At 44.8% G+C, this 13,406-nt stretch overlaps 10 non-coding genes across 10 annotated transcripts; all 10 read left to right on the top strand.

Annotated features, from left to right (window-relative positions):
* Positions 1 to 1,035: 1,035 nt before the first annotated feature.
* LOC141231234 (U2 spliceosomal RNA) lies at positions 1,036 to 1,226 on the top strand. The gene has a single exon (XR_012297642.1). It is a non-coding gene; the product is annotated as a U2 spliceosomal RNA (small nuclear RNA).
* A 1,115-nt stretch (positions 1,227 to 2,341) lies between these two features.
* LOC141231316 (U2 spliceosomal RNA) lies at positions 2,342 to 2,532 on the top strand. The gene has a single exon (XR_012297728.1). It is a non-coding gene; the product is annotated as a U2 spliceosomal RNA (small nuclear RNA).
* Positions 2,533 to 3,647: 1,115 nt separating this feature from the next.
* On the top strand, positions 3,648 to 3,838 carry LOC141231235 (U2 spliceosomal RNA). Its single transcript, XR_012297644.1, has one exon. It is a non-coding gene; the product is annotated as a U2 spliceosomal RNA (small nuclear RNA).
* A 1,115-nt stretch (positions 3,839 to 4,953) lies between these two features.
* Positions 4,954 to 5,144, top strand: LOC141231326 (U2 spliceosomal RNA). Its single transcript, XR_012297738.1, has one exon. It is a non-coding gene; the product is annotated as a U2 spliceosomal RNA (small nuclear RNA).
* Positions 5,145 to 6,259: 1,115 nt separating this feature from the next.
* Positions 6,260 to 6,450, top strand: LOC141231237 (U2 spliceosomal RNA). Its single transcript, XR_012297645.1, has one exon. It is a non-coding gene; the product is annotated as a U2 spliceosomal RNA (small nuclear RNA).
* A 1,115-nt stretch (positions 6,451 to 7,565) lies between these two features.
* LOC141231327 (U2 spliceosomal RNA) lies at positions 7,566 to 7,756 on the top strand. The gene has a single exon (XR_012297739.1). It is a non-coding gene; the product is annotated as a U2 spliceosomal RNA (small nuclear RNA).
* A 1,115-nt stretch (positions 7,757 to 8,871) lies between these two features.
* On the top strand, positions 8,872 to 9,062 carry LOC141231346 (U2 spliceosomal RNA). The gene has a single exon (XR_012297758.1). It is a non-coding gene; the product is annotated as a U2 spliceosomal RNA (small nuclear RNA).
* Positions 9,063 to 10,177: 1,115 nt separating this feature from the next.
* Positions 10,178 to 10,368, top strand: LOC141231368 (U2 spliceosomal RNA). The gene has a single exon (XR_012297779.1). It is a non-coding gene; the product is annotated as a U2 spliceosomal RNA (small nuclear RNA).
* A 1,115-nt stretch (positions 10,369 to 11,483) lies between these two features.
* Positions 11,484 to 11,674, top strand: LOC141231337 (U2 spliceosomal RNA). The gene has a single exon (XR_012297749.1). It is a non-coding gene; the product is annotated as a U2 spliceosomal RNA (small nuclear RNA).
* Positions 11,675 to 12,789: 1,115 nt separating this feature from the next.
* On the top strand, positions 12,790 to 12,980 carry LOC141231239 (U2 spliceosomal RNA). Its single transcript, XR_012297647.1, has one exon. It is a non-coding gene; the product is annotated as a U2 spliceosomal RNA (small nuclear RNA).
* Positions 12,981 to 13,406: the final 426 nt, after the last annotated feature.

Here is a 13,406-nt window from a genome sequence, read left to right on the forward strand (position 1 = left end):
GGTCTCTTTGGCTTTGCTTTTCTTCTCCTCATTGGATTTTTCATGTTCAAAGTTGCAGAAGCCAGATTACAAGCTCATTTTGGTTCAACTTCAGCAACTGTGCATTGCATTGCCATGTAATGTGATGCAATGCTATCTTTCTAGCTCTCCCTTTTTACTTCCTTTTGGATAAACAGACATATTAGGCAAGCATTTTGGAGCTTTCACCTAAATAACTACAGGTGGTGAGATAAGCTGCACAATATAATTGACCTTTCAGTATATTGTTGCACACACACCATCTATTTAGCAAATGCCCTTGTTATCAACAGCAGCCTTTTAAACTCACCTGAGCTAACAGGTATGTGCGCTGGTTACTCTGCTGCGCTTAAAATTTCTTTTTTGGTTTGCTACAATGCCTTTTCTGAAACGTTGTCTCCTTCTGCTGGAACACTGACTTCTTTCATTTAATGCCTGCAGACTATAAAAGAGAACCCAACCCAAAAAGTTTGGTTGATTAGTCTGTGGCATTCTGTTAAACTGTTGCTTATGGCGGTCTCTGTGAGCTTCTCAGCGACATTCAGCCAGCCAGGTATCCTGCCTGCAGTAGATGGAATGTGGCAATGGAACGCTGGCTGCGCGTGTCATAATAGGCTCTGAGCCTTTATATACCTGTGCACAGCAGCAGCCACCTTCAGTCTGCTGCTGGACAGCCAGCAGCAGCAGCAGCAGGAGAGGTATGTAATCAGGAGCCCTCCTGCTAAGGGTAGACAGCTGCTCGTTCCACCCCACCCCCCGCCTTAATTGGTTCTCCTCCCTTCCAACGGTGTTGAGGCGGGTGGGAACAGCAGGGGGTGAAGGTGCTGTGTTTAAAGAGGTGGAGTTATGCAGATCTAAAACGCGTGGATTGCAGCAGCAGCAAGCCGAAAAGTGCAGGCATGTAAGGGATCTAGAGGTTGACAACATGTCTTCTTAACGGGAGTCCAGGAGCTCATCTCCACAAATGGACTTTTCAGGATCCTTGGGTGGCTCCGTAGTTTGAAACCAATTCTGGTTATCGCTTCTCGGCCTTTTGGCTAAGATCAAGTGTAGTATCTGTTCTTATCAGTTTAATATCTGATACGTCCCCTATCTGGGGACCATATATTAAATGGATTTTTAGAACAGGGAGATGGAAAAAGAGCTTGCTCTGTCCACTCCACGCATTGACCTGGTATTGCAGTATCTCCAGGACCGGTGCACCCCTTCTTTAATGCAGTTTCTAAAATCAGAAAGAATTGAATTCAATGTTTTTTGTTCATTTTGCTTGTTTGTCGGATTTGGGGATGGACTCTTTGGCTTTGCTTTTCTTCTCCTCATTGGATTTTTCATGTTCAAAGTTGCAGAAGCCAGATTACAAGCTCATTTTGGTTCAACTTCAGCAACTGTGCATTGCATTGCCATGTAATGTGATGCAATGCTATCTTTCTAGCTCTCCCTTTTTACTTCCTTTTGGATAAACAGACATATTAGGCAAGCATTTTGGAGCTTTCACCTAAATAACTACAGGTGGTGAGATAAGCTGCACAATATAATTGACCTTTCAGTATATTGTTGCACACACACCATCTATTTAGCAAATGCCCTTGTTATCAACAGCAGCCTTTTAAACTCACCTGAGCTAACAGGTATGTGCGCTGGTTACTCTGCTGCGCTTAAAATTTCTTTTTTGGTTTGCTACAATGCCTTTTCTGAAACGTTGTCTCCTTCTGCTGGAACACTGACTTCTTTCATTTAATGCCTGCAGACTATAAAAGAGAACCCAACCCAAAAAGTTTGGTTGATTAGTCTGTGGCATTCTGTTAAACTGTTGCTTATGGCGGTCTCTGTGAGCTTCTCAGCGACATTCAGCCAGCCAGGTATCCTGCCTGCAGTAGATGGAATGTGGCAATGGAACGCTGGCTGCGCGTGTCATAATAGGCTCTGAGCCTTTATATACCTGTGCACAGCAGCAGCCACCTTCAGTCTGCTGCTGGACAGCCAGCAGCAGCAGCAGCAGGAGAGGTATGTAATCAGGAGCCCTCCTGCTAAGGGTAGACAGCTGCTCGTTCCACCCCACCACCCGCCTTAATTGGTTCTCCTCCCTTCCAACGGTGTTGAGGCGGGTGGGAACAGCAGGGGGTGAAGGTGCTGTGTTTAAAGAGGTGGAGTTATGCAGATCTAAAACGCGTGGATTGCAGCAGCAGCAAGCCGAAAAGTGCAGGCATGTAAGGGATCTAGAGGTTGACAACATGTCTTCTTAACGGGAGTCCAGGAGCTCATCTCCACAAATGGACTTTTCAGAATCCTTGGGTGGCTCCGTAGTTTGAAACCAATTCTGGTTATCGCTTCTCGGCCTTTTGGCTAAGATCAAGTGTAGTATCTGTTCTTATCAGTTTAATATCTGATACATCCCCTATCTGGGGACCATATATTAAATGGATTTTTAGAACAGGGAGATGGAAAAAGAGCTTGCTCTGTCCACTCCACGCATTGACCTGGTATTGCAGTATCTCCAGGACCGGTGCACCCCTTCTTTAATGCAGTTTCTAAAATCAGAAAGAATTGAATTCAATGTTTTTTGTTCATTTTGCTTGTTTGTCGGATTTGGGGATGGACTCTTTGGCTTTGCTTTTCTTCTCCTCATTGGATTTTTCATGTTCAAAGTTGCAGAAGCCAGATTACAAGCTCATTTTGGTTCAACTTCAGCAACTGTGCATTGCATTGCCATGTAATGTGATGCAATGCTATCTTTCTAGCTCTCCCTTTTTACTTCCTTTTGGATAAACAGACATATTAGGCAAGCATTTTGGAGCTTTCACCTAAATAACTACAGGTGGTGAGATAAGCTGCACAATATAATTGACCTTTCAGTATATTGTTGCACACACACCATCTATTTAGCAAATGCCCTTGTTATCAACAGCAGCCTTTTAAACTCACCTGAGCTAACAGGTATGTGCGCTGGTTACTCTGCTGCGCTTAAAATTTCTTTTTTGGTTTGCTACAATGCCTTTTCTGAAACGTTGTCTCCTTCTGCTGGAACACTGACTTCTTTCATTTAATGCCTGCAGACTATAAAAGAGAACCCAACCCAAAAAGTTTGGTTGATTAGTCTGTGGCATTCTGTTAAACTGTTGCTTATGGCGGTCTCTGTGAGCTTCTCAGCGACATTCAGCCAGCCAGGTATCCTGCCTGCAGTAGATGGAATGTGGCAATGGAACGCTGGCTGCGCGTGTCATAATAGGCTCTGAGCCTTTATATACCTGTGCACAGCAGCAGCCACCTTCAGTCTGCTGCTGGACAGCCAGCAGCAGCAGCAGCAGGAGAGGTATGTAATCAGGAGCCCTCCTGCTAAGGGTAGACAGCTGCTCGTTCCACCCCACCCCCCGCCTTAATTGGTTCTCCTCCCTTCCAACGGTGTTGAGGCGGGTGGGAACAGCAGGGGGTGAAGGTGCTGTGTTTAAAGAGGTGGAGTTATGCAGATCTAAAACGCGTGGATTGCAGCAGCAGCAAGCCGAAAAGTGCAGGCATGTAAGGGATCTAGAGGTTGACAACATGTCCTCTTAACGGGAGTCCAGGAGCTCATCTCCACAAATGGACTTTTCAGGATCCTTGGGTGGCTCCGTAGTTTGAAACCAATTCTGGTTATCGCTTCTCGGCCTTTTGGCTAAGATCAAGTGTAGTATCTGTTCTTATCAGTTTAATATCTGATACGTCCCCTATCTGGGGACCATATATTAAATGGATTTTTAGAACAGGGAGATGGAAAAAGAGCTTGCTCTGTCCACTCCACGCATTGACCTGGTATTGCAGTATCTCCAGGACCGGTGCACCCCTTCTTTAATGCAGTTTCTAAAATCAGAAAGAATTGAATTCAATGTTTTTTGTTCATTTTGCTTGTTTGTCGGATTTGGGGATGGACTCTTTGGCTTTGCTTTTCTTCTCCTCATTGGATTTTTCATGTTCAAAGTTGCAGAAGCCAGATTACAAGCTCATTTTGGTTCAACTTCAGCAACTGTGCATTGCATTGCCATGTAATGTGATGCAATGCTATCTTTCTAGCTCTCCCTTTTTACTTCCTTTTGGATAAACAGACATATTAGGCAAGCATTTTGGAGCTTTCACCTAAATAACTACAGGTGGTGAGATAAGCTGCACAATATAATTGACCTTTCAGTATATTGTTGCACACACACCATCTATTTAGCAAATGCCCTTGTTATCAACAGCAGCCTTTTAAACTCACCTGAGCTAACAGGTATGTGCGCTGGTTACTCTGCTGCGCTTAAAATTTCTTTTTTGGTTTGCTACAATGCCTTTTCTGAAACGTTGTCTCCTTCTGCTGGAACACTGACTTCTTTCATTTAATGCCTGCAGACTATAAAAGAGAACCCAACCCAAAAAGTTTGGTTGATTAGTCTGTGGCATTCTGTTAAACTGTTGCTTATGGCGGTCTCTGTGAGCTTCTCAGCGACATTCAGCCAGCCAGGTATCCTGCCTGCAGTAGATGGAATGTGGCAATGGAACGCTGGCTGCGCGTGTCATAATAGGCTCTGAGCCTTTATATACCTGTGCACAGCAGCAGCCACCTTCAGTCTGCTGCTGGACAGCCAGCAGCAGCAGCAGCAGGAGAGGTATGTAATCAGGAGCCCTCCTGCTAAGGGTAGACAGCTGCTCGTTCCACCCCACCCCCCGCCTTAATTGGTTCTCCTCCCTTCCAACGGTGTTGAGGCGGGTGGGAACAGCAGGGGGTGAAGGTGCTGTGTTTAAAGAGGTGGAGTTATGCAGATCTAAAACGCGTGGATTGCAGCAGCAGCAAGCCGAAAAGTGCAGGCATGTAAGGGATCTAGAGGTTGACAACATGTCTTCTTAACGGGAGTCCAGGAGCTCATCTCCACAAATGGACTTTTCAGGATCCTTGGGTGGCTCCGTAGTTTGAAACCAATTCTGGTTATCGCTTCTTGGCCTTTTGGCTAAGATCAAGTGTAGTATCTGTTCTTATCAGTTTAATATCTGATACGTCCCCTATCTGGGGACCATATATTAAATGGATTTTTAGAACAGGGAGATGGAAAAAGAGCTTGCTCTGTCCACGCCACGCATTGACCTGGTATTGCAGTATCTCCAGGACCGGTGCACCCCTTCTTTAATGCAGTTTCTAAAATCAGAAAGAATTGAATTCAATGTTTTTTGTTCATTTTGCTTGTTTGTCGGATTTTGGGATGGACTCTTTGGCTTTGCTTTTCTTCTCCTCATTGGATTTTTCATGTTCAAAGTTGCAGAAGCCAGATTACAAGCTCATTTTGGTTCAACTTCAGCAACTGTGCATTGCATTGCCATGTAATGTGATGCAATGCTATCTTTCTAGCTCTCCCTTTTTACTTCCTTTTGGATAAACAGACATATTAGGCAAGCATTTTGGAGCTTTCACCTAAATAACTACAGGTGGTGAGATAAGCTGCACAATATAATTGACCTTTCAGTATATTGTTGCACACACACCATCTATTTAGCAAATGCCCTTGTTATCAACAGCAGCCTTTTAAACTCACCTGAGCTAACAGGTATGTGCGCTGGTTACTCTGCTGCGCTTAAAATTTCTTTTTTGGTTTGCTACAATGCCTTTTCTGAAACGTTGTCTCCTTCTGCTGGAACACTGACTTCTTTCATTTAATGCCTGCAGACTATAAAAGAGAACCCAACCCAAAAAGTTTGGTTGATTAGTCTGTGGCATTCTGTTAAACTGTTGCTTATGGCGGTCTCTGTGAGCTTCTCAGCGACATTCAGCCAGCCAGGTATCCTGCCTGCAGTAGATGGAATGTGGCAATGGAACGCTGGCTGCGCGTGTCATAATAGGCTCTGAGCCTTTATATACCTGTGCACAGCAGCAGCCACCTTCAGTCTGCTGCTGGACAGCCAGCAGCAGCAGCAGCAGGAGAGGTATGTAATCAGGAGCCCTCCTGCTAAGGGTAGACAGCTGCTCGTTCCACCCCACCCCCCGCCTTAATTGGTTCTCCTCCCTTCCAACGGTGTTGAGGCGGGTGGGAACAGCAGGGGGTGAAGGTGCTGTGTTTAAAGAGGTGGAGTTATGCAGATCTAAAACGCGTGGATTGCAGCAGCAGCAAGCCGAAAAGTGCAGGCATGTAAGGGATCTAGAGGTTGACAACATGTCCTCTTAACGGGAGTCCAGGAGCTCATCTCCACAAATGGACTTTTCAGGATCCTTGGGTGGCTCCGTAGTTTGAAACCAATTCTGGTTATCGCTTCTCGGCCTTTTGGCTAAGATCAAGTGTAGTATCTGTTCTTATCAGTTTAATATCTGATACGTCCCCTATCTGGGGACCATATATTAAATGGATTTTTAGAACAGGGAGATGGAAAAAGAGCTTGCTCTGTCCACTCCACGCATTGACCTGGTATTGCAGTATCTCCAGGACCGGTGCACCCCTTCTTTAATGCAGTTTCTAAAATCAGAAAGAATTGAATTCAATGTTTTTTGTTCATTTTGCTTGTTTGTCGGATTTGGGGATGGACTCTTTGGCTTTGCTTTTCTTCTCCTCATTGGATTTTTCATGTTCAAAGTTGCAGAAGCCAGATTACAAGCTCATTTTGGTTCAACTTCAGCAACTGTGCATTGCATTGCCATGTAATGTGATGCAATGCTATCTTTCTAGCTCTCCCTTTTTACTTCCTTTTGGATAAACAGACATATTAGGCAAGCATTTTGGAGCTTTCACCTAAATAACTACAGGTGGTGAGATAAGCTGCACAATATAATTGACCTTTCAGTATATTGTTGCACACACACCATCTATTTAGCAAATGCCCTTGTTATCAACAGCAGCCTTTTAAACTCACCTGAGCTAACAGGTATGTGCGCTGGTTACTCTGCTGCGCTTAAAATTTCTTTTTTGGTTTGCTACAATGCCTTTTCTGAAACGTTGTCTCCTTCTGCTGGAACACTGACTTCTTTCATTTAATGCCTGCAGACTATAAAAGAGAACCCAACCCAAAAAGTTTGGTTGATTAGTCTGTGGCATTCTGTTAAACTGTTGCTTATGGCGGTCTCTGTGAGCTTCTCAGCGACATTCAGCCAGCCAGGTATCCTGCCTGCAGTAGATGGAATGTGGCAATGGAACGCTGGCTGCGCGTGTCATAATAGGCTCTGAGCCTTTATATACCTGTGCACAGCAGCAGCCACCTTCAGTCTGCTGCTGGACAGCCAGCAGCAGCAGCAGCAGGAGAGGTATGTAATCAGGAGCCCTCCTGCTAAGGGTAGACAGCTGCTCGTTCCACCCCACCCCCCGCCTTAATTGGTTCTCCTCCCTTCCAACGGTGTTGAGGCGGGTGGGAACAGCAGGGGGTGAAGGTGCTGTGTTTAAAGAGGTGGAGTTATGCAGATCTAAAACGCGTGGATTGCAGCAGCAGCAAGCCGAAAAGTGCAGGCATGTAAGGGATCTAGAGGTTGACAACATGTCTTCTTAACGGGAGTCCAGGAGCTCATCTCCACAAATGGACTTTTCAGGATCCTTGGGTGGCTCCGTAGTTTGAAACCAATTCTGGTTATCGCTTCTTGGCCTTTTGGCTAAGATCAAGTGTAGTATCTGTTCTTATCAGTTTAATATCTGATACGTCCCCTATCTGGGGACCATATATTAAATGGATTTTTAGAACAGGGAGATGGAAAAAGAGCTTGCTCTGTCCACGCCACGCATTGACCTGGTATTGCAGTATCTCCAGGACCGGTGCACCCCTTCTTTAATGCAGTTTCTAAAATCAGAAAGAATTGAATTCAATGTTTTTTGTTCATTTTGCTTGTTTGTCGGATTTTGGGATGGACTCTTTGGCTTTGCTTTTCTTCTCCTCATTGGATTTTTCATGTTCAAAGTTGCAGAAGCCAGATTACAAGCTCATTTTGGTTCAACTTCAGCAACTGTGCATTGCATTGCCATGTAATGTGATGCAATGCTATCTTTCTAGCTCTCCCTTTTTACTTCCTTTTGGATAAACAGACATATTAGGCAAGCATTTTGGAGCTTTCACCTAAATAACTACAGGTGGTGAGATAAGCTGCACAATATAATTGACCTTTCAGTATATTGTTGCACACACACCATCTATTTAGCAAATGCCCTTGTTATCAACAGCAGCCTTTTAAACTCACCTGAGCTAACAGGTATGTGCGCTGGTTACTCTGCTGCGCTTAAAATTTCTTTTTTGGTTTGCTACAATGCCTTTTCTGAAACGTTGTCTCCTTCTGCTGGAACACTGACTTCTTTCATTTAATGCCTGCAGACTATAAAAGAGAACCCAACCCAAAAAGTTTGGTTGATTAGTCTGTGGCATTCTGTTAAACTGTTGCTTATGGCGGTCTCTGTGAGCTTCTCAGCGACATTCAGCCAGCCAGGTATCCTGCCTGCAGTAGATGGAATGTGGCAATGGAACGCTGGCTGCGCGTGTCATAATAGGCTCTGAGCCTTTATATACCTGTGCACAGCAGCAGCCACCTTCAGTCTGCTGCTGGACAGCCAGCAGCAGCAGCAGCAGGAGAGGTATGTAATCAGGAGCCCTCCTGCTAAGGGTAGACAGCTGCTCGTTCCACCCCACCCCCCGCCTTAATTGGTTCTCCTCCCTTCCAACGGTGTTGAGGCGGGTGGGAACAGCAGGGGGTGAAGGTGCTGTGTTTAAAGAGGTGGAGTTATGCAGATCTAAAACGCGTGGATTGCAGCAGCAGCAAGCCGAAAAGTGCAGGCATGTAAGGGATCTAGAGGTTGACAACATGTCTTCTTAACGGGAGTCCAGGAGCTCATCTCCACAAATGGACTTTTCAGGATCCTTGGGTGGCTCCGTAGTTTGAAACCAATTCTGGTTATCGCTTCTCGGCCTTTTGGCTAAGATCAAGTGTAGTATCTGTTCTTATCAGTTTAATATCTGATACGTCCCCTATCTGGGGACCATATATTAAATGGATTTTTAGAACAGGGAGATGGAAAAAGAGCTTGCTCTGTCCACTCCACGCATTGACCTGGTATTGCAGTATCTCCAGGACCGCTGCACCCCTTCTTTAATGCAGTTTCTAAAATCAGAAAGAATTGAATTCAATGTTTTTTGTTCATTTTGCTTGTTTGTCGGATTTTGGGATGGACTCTTTGGCTTTGCTTTTCTTCTCCTCATTGGATTTTTCATGTTCAAAGTTGCAGAAGCCAGATTACAAGCTCATTTTGGTTCAACTTCAGCAACTGTGCATTGCATTGCCATGTAATGTGATGCAATGCTATCTTTCTAGCTCTCCCTTTTTACTTCCTTTTGGATAAACAGACATATTAGGCAAGCATTTTGGAGCTTTCACCTAAATAACTACAGGTGGTGAGATAAGCTGCACAATATAATTGACCTTTCAGTATATTGTTGCACACACACCATCTATTTAGCAAATGCCCTTGTTATCAACAGCAGCCTTTTAAACTCACCTGAGCTAACAGGTATGTGCGCTGGTTACTCTGCTGCGCTTAAAATTTCTTTTTTGGTTTGCTACAATGCCTTTTCTGAAACGTTGTCTCCTTCTGCTGGAACACTGACTTCTTTCATTTAATGCCTGCAGACTATAAAAGAGAACCCAACCCAAAAAGTTTGGTTGATTAGTCTGTGGCATTCTGTTAAACTGTTGCTTATGGCGGTCTCTGTGAGCTTCTCAGCGACATTCAGCCAGCCAGGTATCCTGCCTGCAGTAGATGGAATGTGGCAATGGAACGCTGGCTGCGCGTGTCATAATAGGCTCTGAGCCTTTATATACCTGTGCACAGCAGCAGCCACCTTCAGTCTGCTGCTGGACAGCCAGCAGCAGCAGCAGCAGGAGAGGTATGTAATCAGGAGCCCTCCTGCTAAGGGTAGACAGCTGCTCGTTCCACCCCACCCCCCGCCTTAATTGGTTCTCCTCCCTTCCAACGGTGTTGAGGCGGGTGGGAACAGCAGGGGGTGAAGGTGCTGTGTTTAAAGAGGTGGAGTTATGCAGATCTAAAACGCGTGGATTGCAGCAGCAGCAAGCCGAAAAGTGCAGGCATGTAAGGGATCTAGAGGTTGACAACATGTCTTCTTAACGGGAGTCCAGGAGCTCATCTCCACAAATGGACTTTTCAGGATCCTTGGGTGGCTCCGTAGTTTGAAACCAATTCTGGTTATCGCTTCTCGGCCTTTTGGCTAGGATCAAGTGTAGTATCTGTTCTTATCAGTTTAATATCTGATACGTCCCCTATCTGGGGACCATATATTAAATGGATTTTTAGAACAGGGAGATGGAAAAAGAGCTTGCTCTGTCCACTCCACGCATTGACCTGGTATTGCAGTATCTCCAGGACCGCTGCACCCCTTCTTTAATGCAGTTTCTAAAATCAGAAAGAATTGAATTCAATGTTTTTTGTTCATTTTGCTTGTTTGTCGGATTTTGGGATGGACTCTTTGGCTTTGCTTTTCTTCTCCTCATTGGATTTTTCATGTTCAAAGTTGCAGAAGCCAGATTACAAGCTCATTTTGGTTCAACTTCAGCAACTGTGCATTGCATTGCCATGTAATGTGATGCAATGCTATCTTTCTAGCTCTCCCTTTTTACTTCCTTTTGGATAAACAGACATATTAGGCAAGCATTTTGGAGCTTTCACCTAAATAACTACAGGTGGTGAGATAAGCTGCACAATATAATTGACCTTTCAGTATATTGTTGCACACACACCATCTATTTAGCAAATGCCCTTGTTATCAACAGCAGCCTTTTAAACTCACCTGAGCTAACAGGTATGTGCGCTGGTTACTCTGCTGCGCTTAAAATTTCTTTTTTGGTTTGCTACAATGCCTTTTCTGAAACGTTGTCTCCTTCTGCTGGAACACTGACTTCTTTCATTTAATGCCTGCAGACTATAAAAGAGAACCCAACCCAAAAAGTTTGGTTGATTAGTCTGTGGCATTCTGTTAAACTGTTGCTTATGGCGGTCTCTGTGAGCTTCTCAGCGACATTCAGCCAGCCAGGTATCCTGCCTGCAGTAGATGGAATGTGGCAATGGAACGCTGGCTGCGCGTGTCATAATAGGCTCTGAGCCTTTATATACCTGTGCACAGCAGCAGCCACCTTCAGTCTGCTGCTGGACAGCCAGCAGCAGCAGCAGCAGGAGAGGTATGTAATCAGGAGCCCTCCTGCTAAGGGTAGACAGCTGCTCGTTCCACCCCACCCCCCGCCTTAATTGGTTCTCCTCCCTTCCAACGGTGTTGAGGCGGGTGGGAACAGCAGGGGGTGAAGGTGCTGTGTTTAAAGAGGTGGAGTTATGCAGATCTAAAACGCGTGGATTGCAGCAGCAGCAAGCCGAAAAGTGCAGGCATGTAAGGGATCTAGAGGTTGACAACATGTCTTCTTAACGGGAGTCCAGGAGCTCATCTCCACAAATGGACTTTTCAGGATCCTTGGGTGGCTCCGTAGTTTGAAACCAATTCTGGTTATCGCTTCTCGGCCTTTTGGCTAAGATCAAGTGTTGTATCTGTTCTTATCAGTTTAATATCTGATACGTCCCCTATCTGGGGACCATATATTAAATGGATTTTTAGAACAGGGAGATGGAAAAAGAGCTTGCTCTGTCCACTCCACGCATTGACCTGGTATTGCAGTATCTCCAGGACCGGTGCACCCCTTCTTTAATGCAGTTTCTAAAATCAGAAAGAATTGAATTCAATGTTTTTTGTTCATTTTGCTTGTTTGTCGGATTTGGGGATGGACTCTTTGGCTTTGCTTTTCTTCTCCTCATTGGATTTTTCATGTTCAAAGTTGCAGAAGCCAGATTACAAGCTCATTTTGGTTCAACTTCAGCAACTGTGCATTGCATTGCCATGTAATGTGATGCAATGCTATCTTTCTAGCTCTCCCTTTTTACTTCCTTTTGGATAAACAGACATATTAGGCAAGCATTTTGGAGCTTTCACCTAAATAACTACAGGTGGTGAGATAAGCTGCACAATATAATTGACCTTTCAGTATATTGTTGCACACACACCATCTATTCAGCAAATGCCCTTGTTATCAACAGCAGCCTTTTAAACTCACCTGAGCTAACAGGTATGTGCGCTGGTTACTCTGCTGCGCTTAAAATTTCTTTTTTGGTTTGCTACAATGCCTTTTCTGAAACGTTGTCTCCTTCTGCTGGAACACTGACTTCTTTCATTTAATGCCTGCAGACTATAAAAGAGAACCCAACCCAAAAAGTTTGGTTGATTAGTCTGTGGCATTCTGTTAAACTGTTGCTTATGGCGGTCTCTGTGAGCTTCTCAGCGACATTCAGCCAGCCAGGTATCCTGCCTGCAGTAGATGGAATGTGGCAATGGAACGCTGGCTGCGCGTGTCATAATAGGCTCTGAGCCTTTATATACCTGTGCACAGCAGCAGCCACCTTCAGTCTGCTGATGGACAGCCAGCAGCAGCAGCAGCAGGAGAGGTATGTAATCAGGAGCCCTCCTGCTAAGGGTAGACAGCTGCTCGTTCCACCCCACCCCCCGCCTTAATTGGTTCTCCTCCCTTCCAACGGTGTTGAGGCGGGTGGGAACAGCAGGGGGTGAAGGTGCTGTGTTTAAAGAGGTGGAGTTATGCAGATCTAAAACGCGTGGATTGCAGCAGCAGCAAGCCGAAAAGTGCAGGCATGTAAGGGATCTAGAGGTTGACAACATGTCTTCTTAACGGGAGTCCAGGAGCTCATCTCCACAAATGGACTTTTCAGGATCCTTGGGTGGCTCCGTAGTTTGAAACCAATTCTGGTTATCGCTTCTCGGCCTTTTGGCTAAGATCAAGTGTAGTATCTGTTCTTATCAGTTTAATATCTGATACGTCCCCTATCTGGGGACCATATATTAAATGGATTTTTAGAACAGGGAGATGGAAAAAGAGCTTGCTCTGTCCACTCCACGCATTGACCTGGTATTGCAGTATCTCCAGGACCGGTGCACCCCTTCTTTAATGCAGTTTCTAAAATCAGAAAGAATTGAATTCAATGTTTTTTGTTCATTTTGCTTGTTTGTCGGATTTGGGGATGGACTCTTTGGCTTTGCTTTTCTTCTCCTCATTGGATTTTTCATGTTCAAAGTTGCAGAAGCCAGATTACAAGCTCATTTTGGTTCAACTTCAGCAACTGTGCATTGCATTGCCATGTAATGTGATGCAATGCTATCTTTCTAGCTCTCCCTTTTTACTTCCTTTTGGATAAACAGACATATTAGGCAAGCATTTTGGAGCTTTCACCTAAATAACTACAGGTGGTGAGATAAGCTGCACAATATAATTGACCTTTCAGTATATTGTTGCACACACACCATCTATTTAGCAAATGCCCTTGTTATCAACAGCAGCCTTTTAAACTCACCTGAGCTAACAGGTATGT

Source organism: Phyllobates terribilis, unplaced genomic scaffold, assembly GCF_046119375.1.
Source record: "Phyllobates terribilis strain yellow unplaced genomic scaffold, ASM4611937v1 Scaffold_505__1_contigs__length_1300667, whole genome shotgun sequence".
NCBI classification, from domain to species: Eukaryota; Metazoa; Chordata; class Amphibia; order Anura; family Dendrobatidae; genus Phyllobates; species Phyllobates terribilis.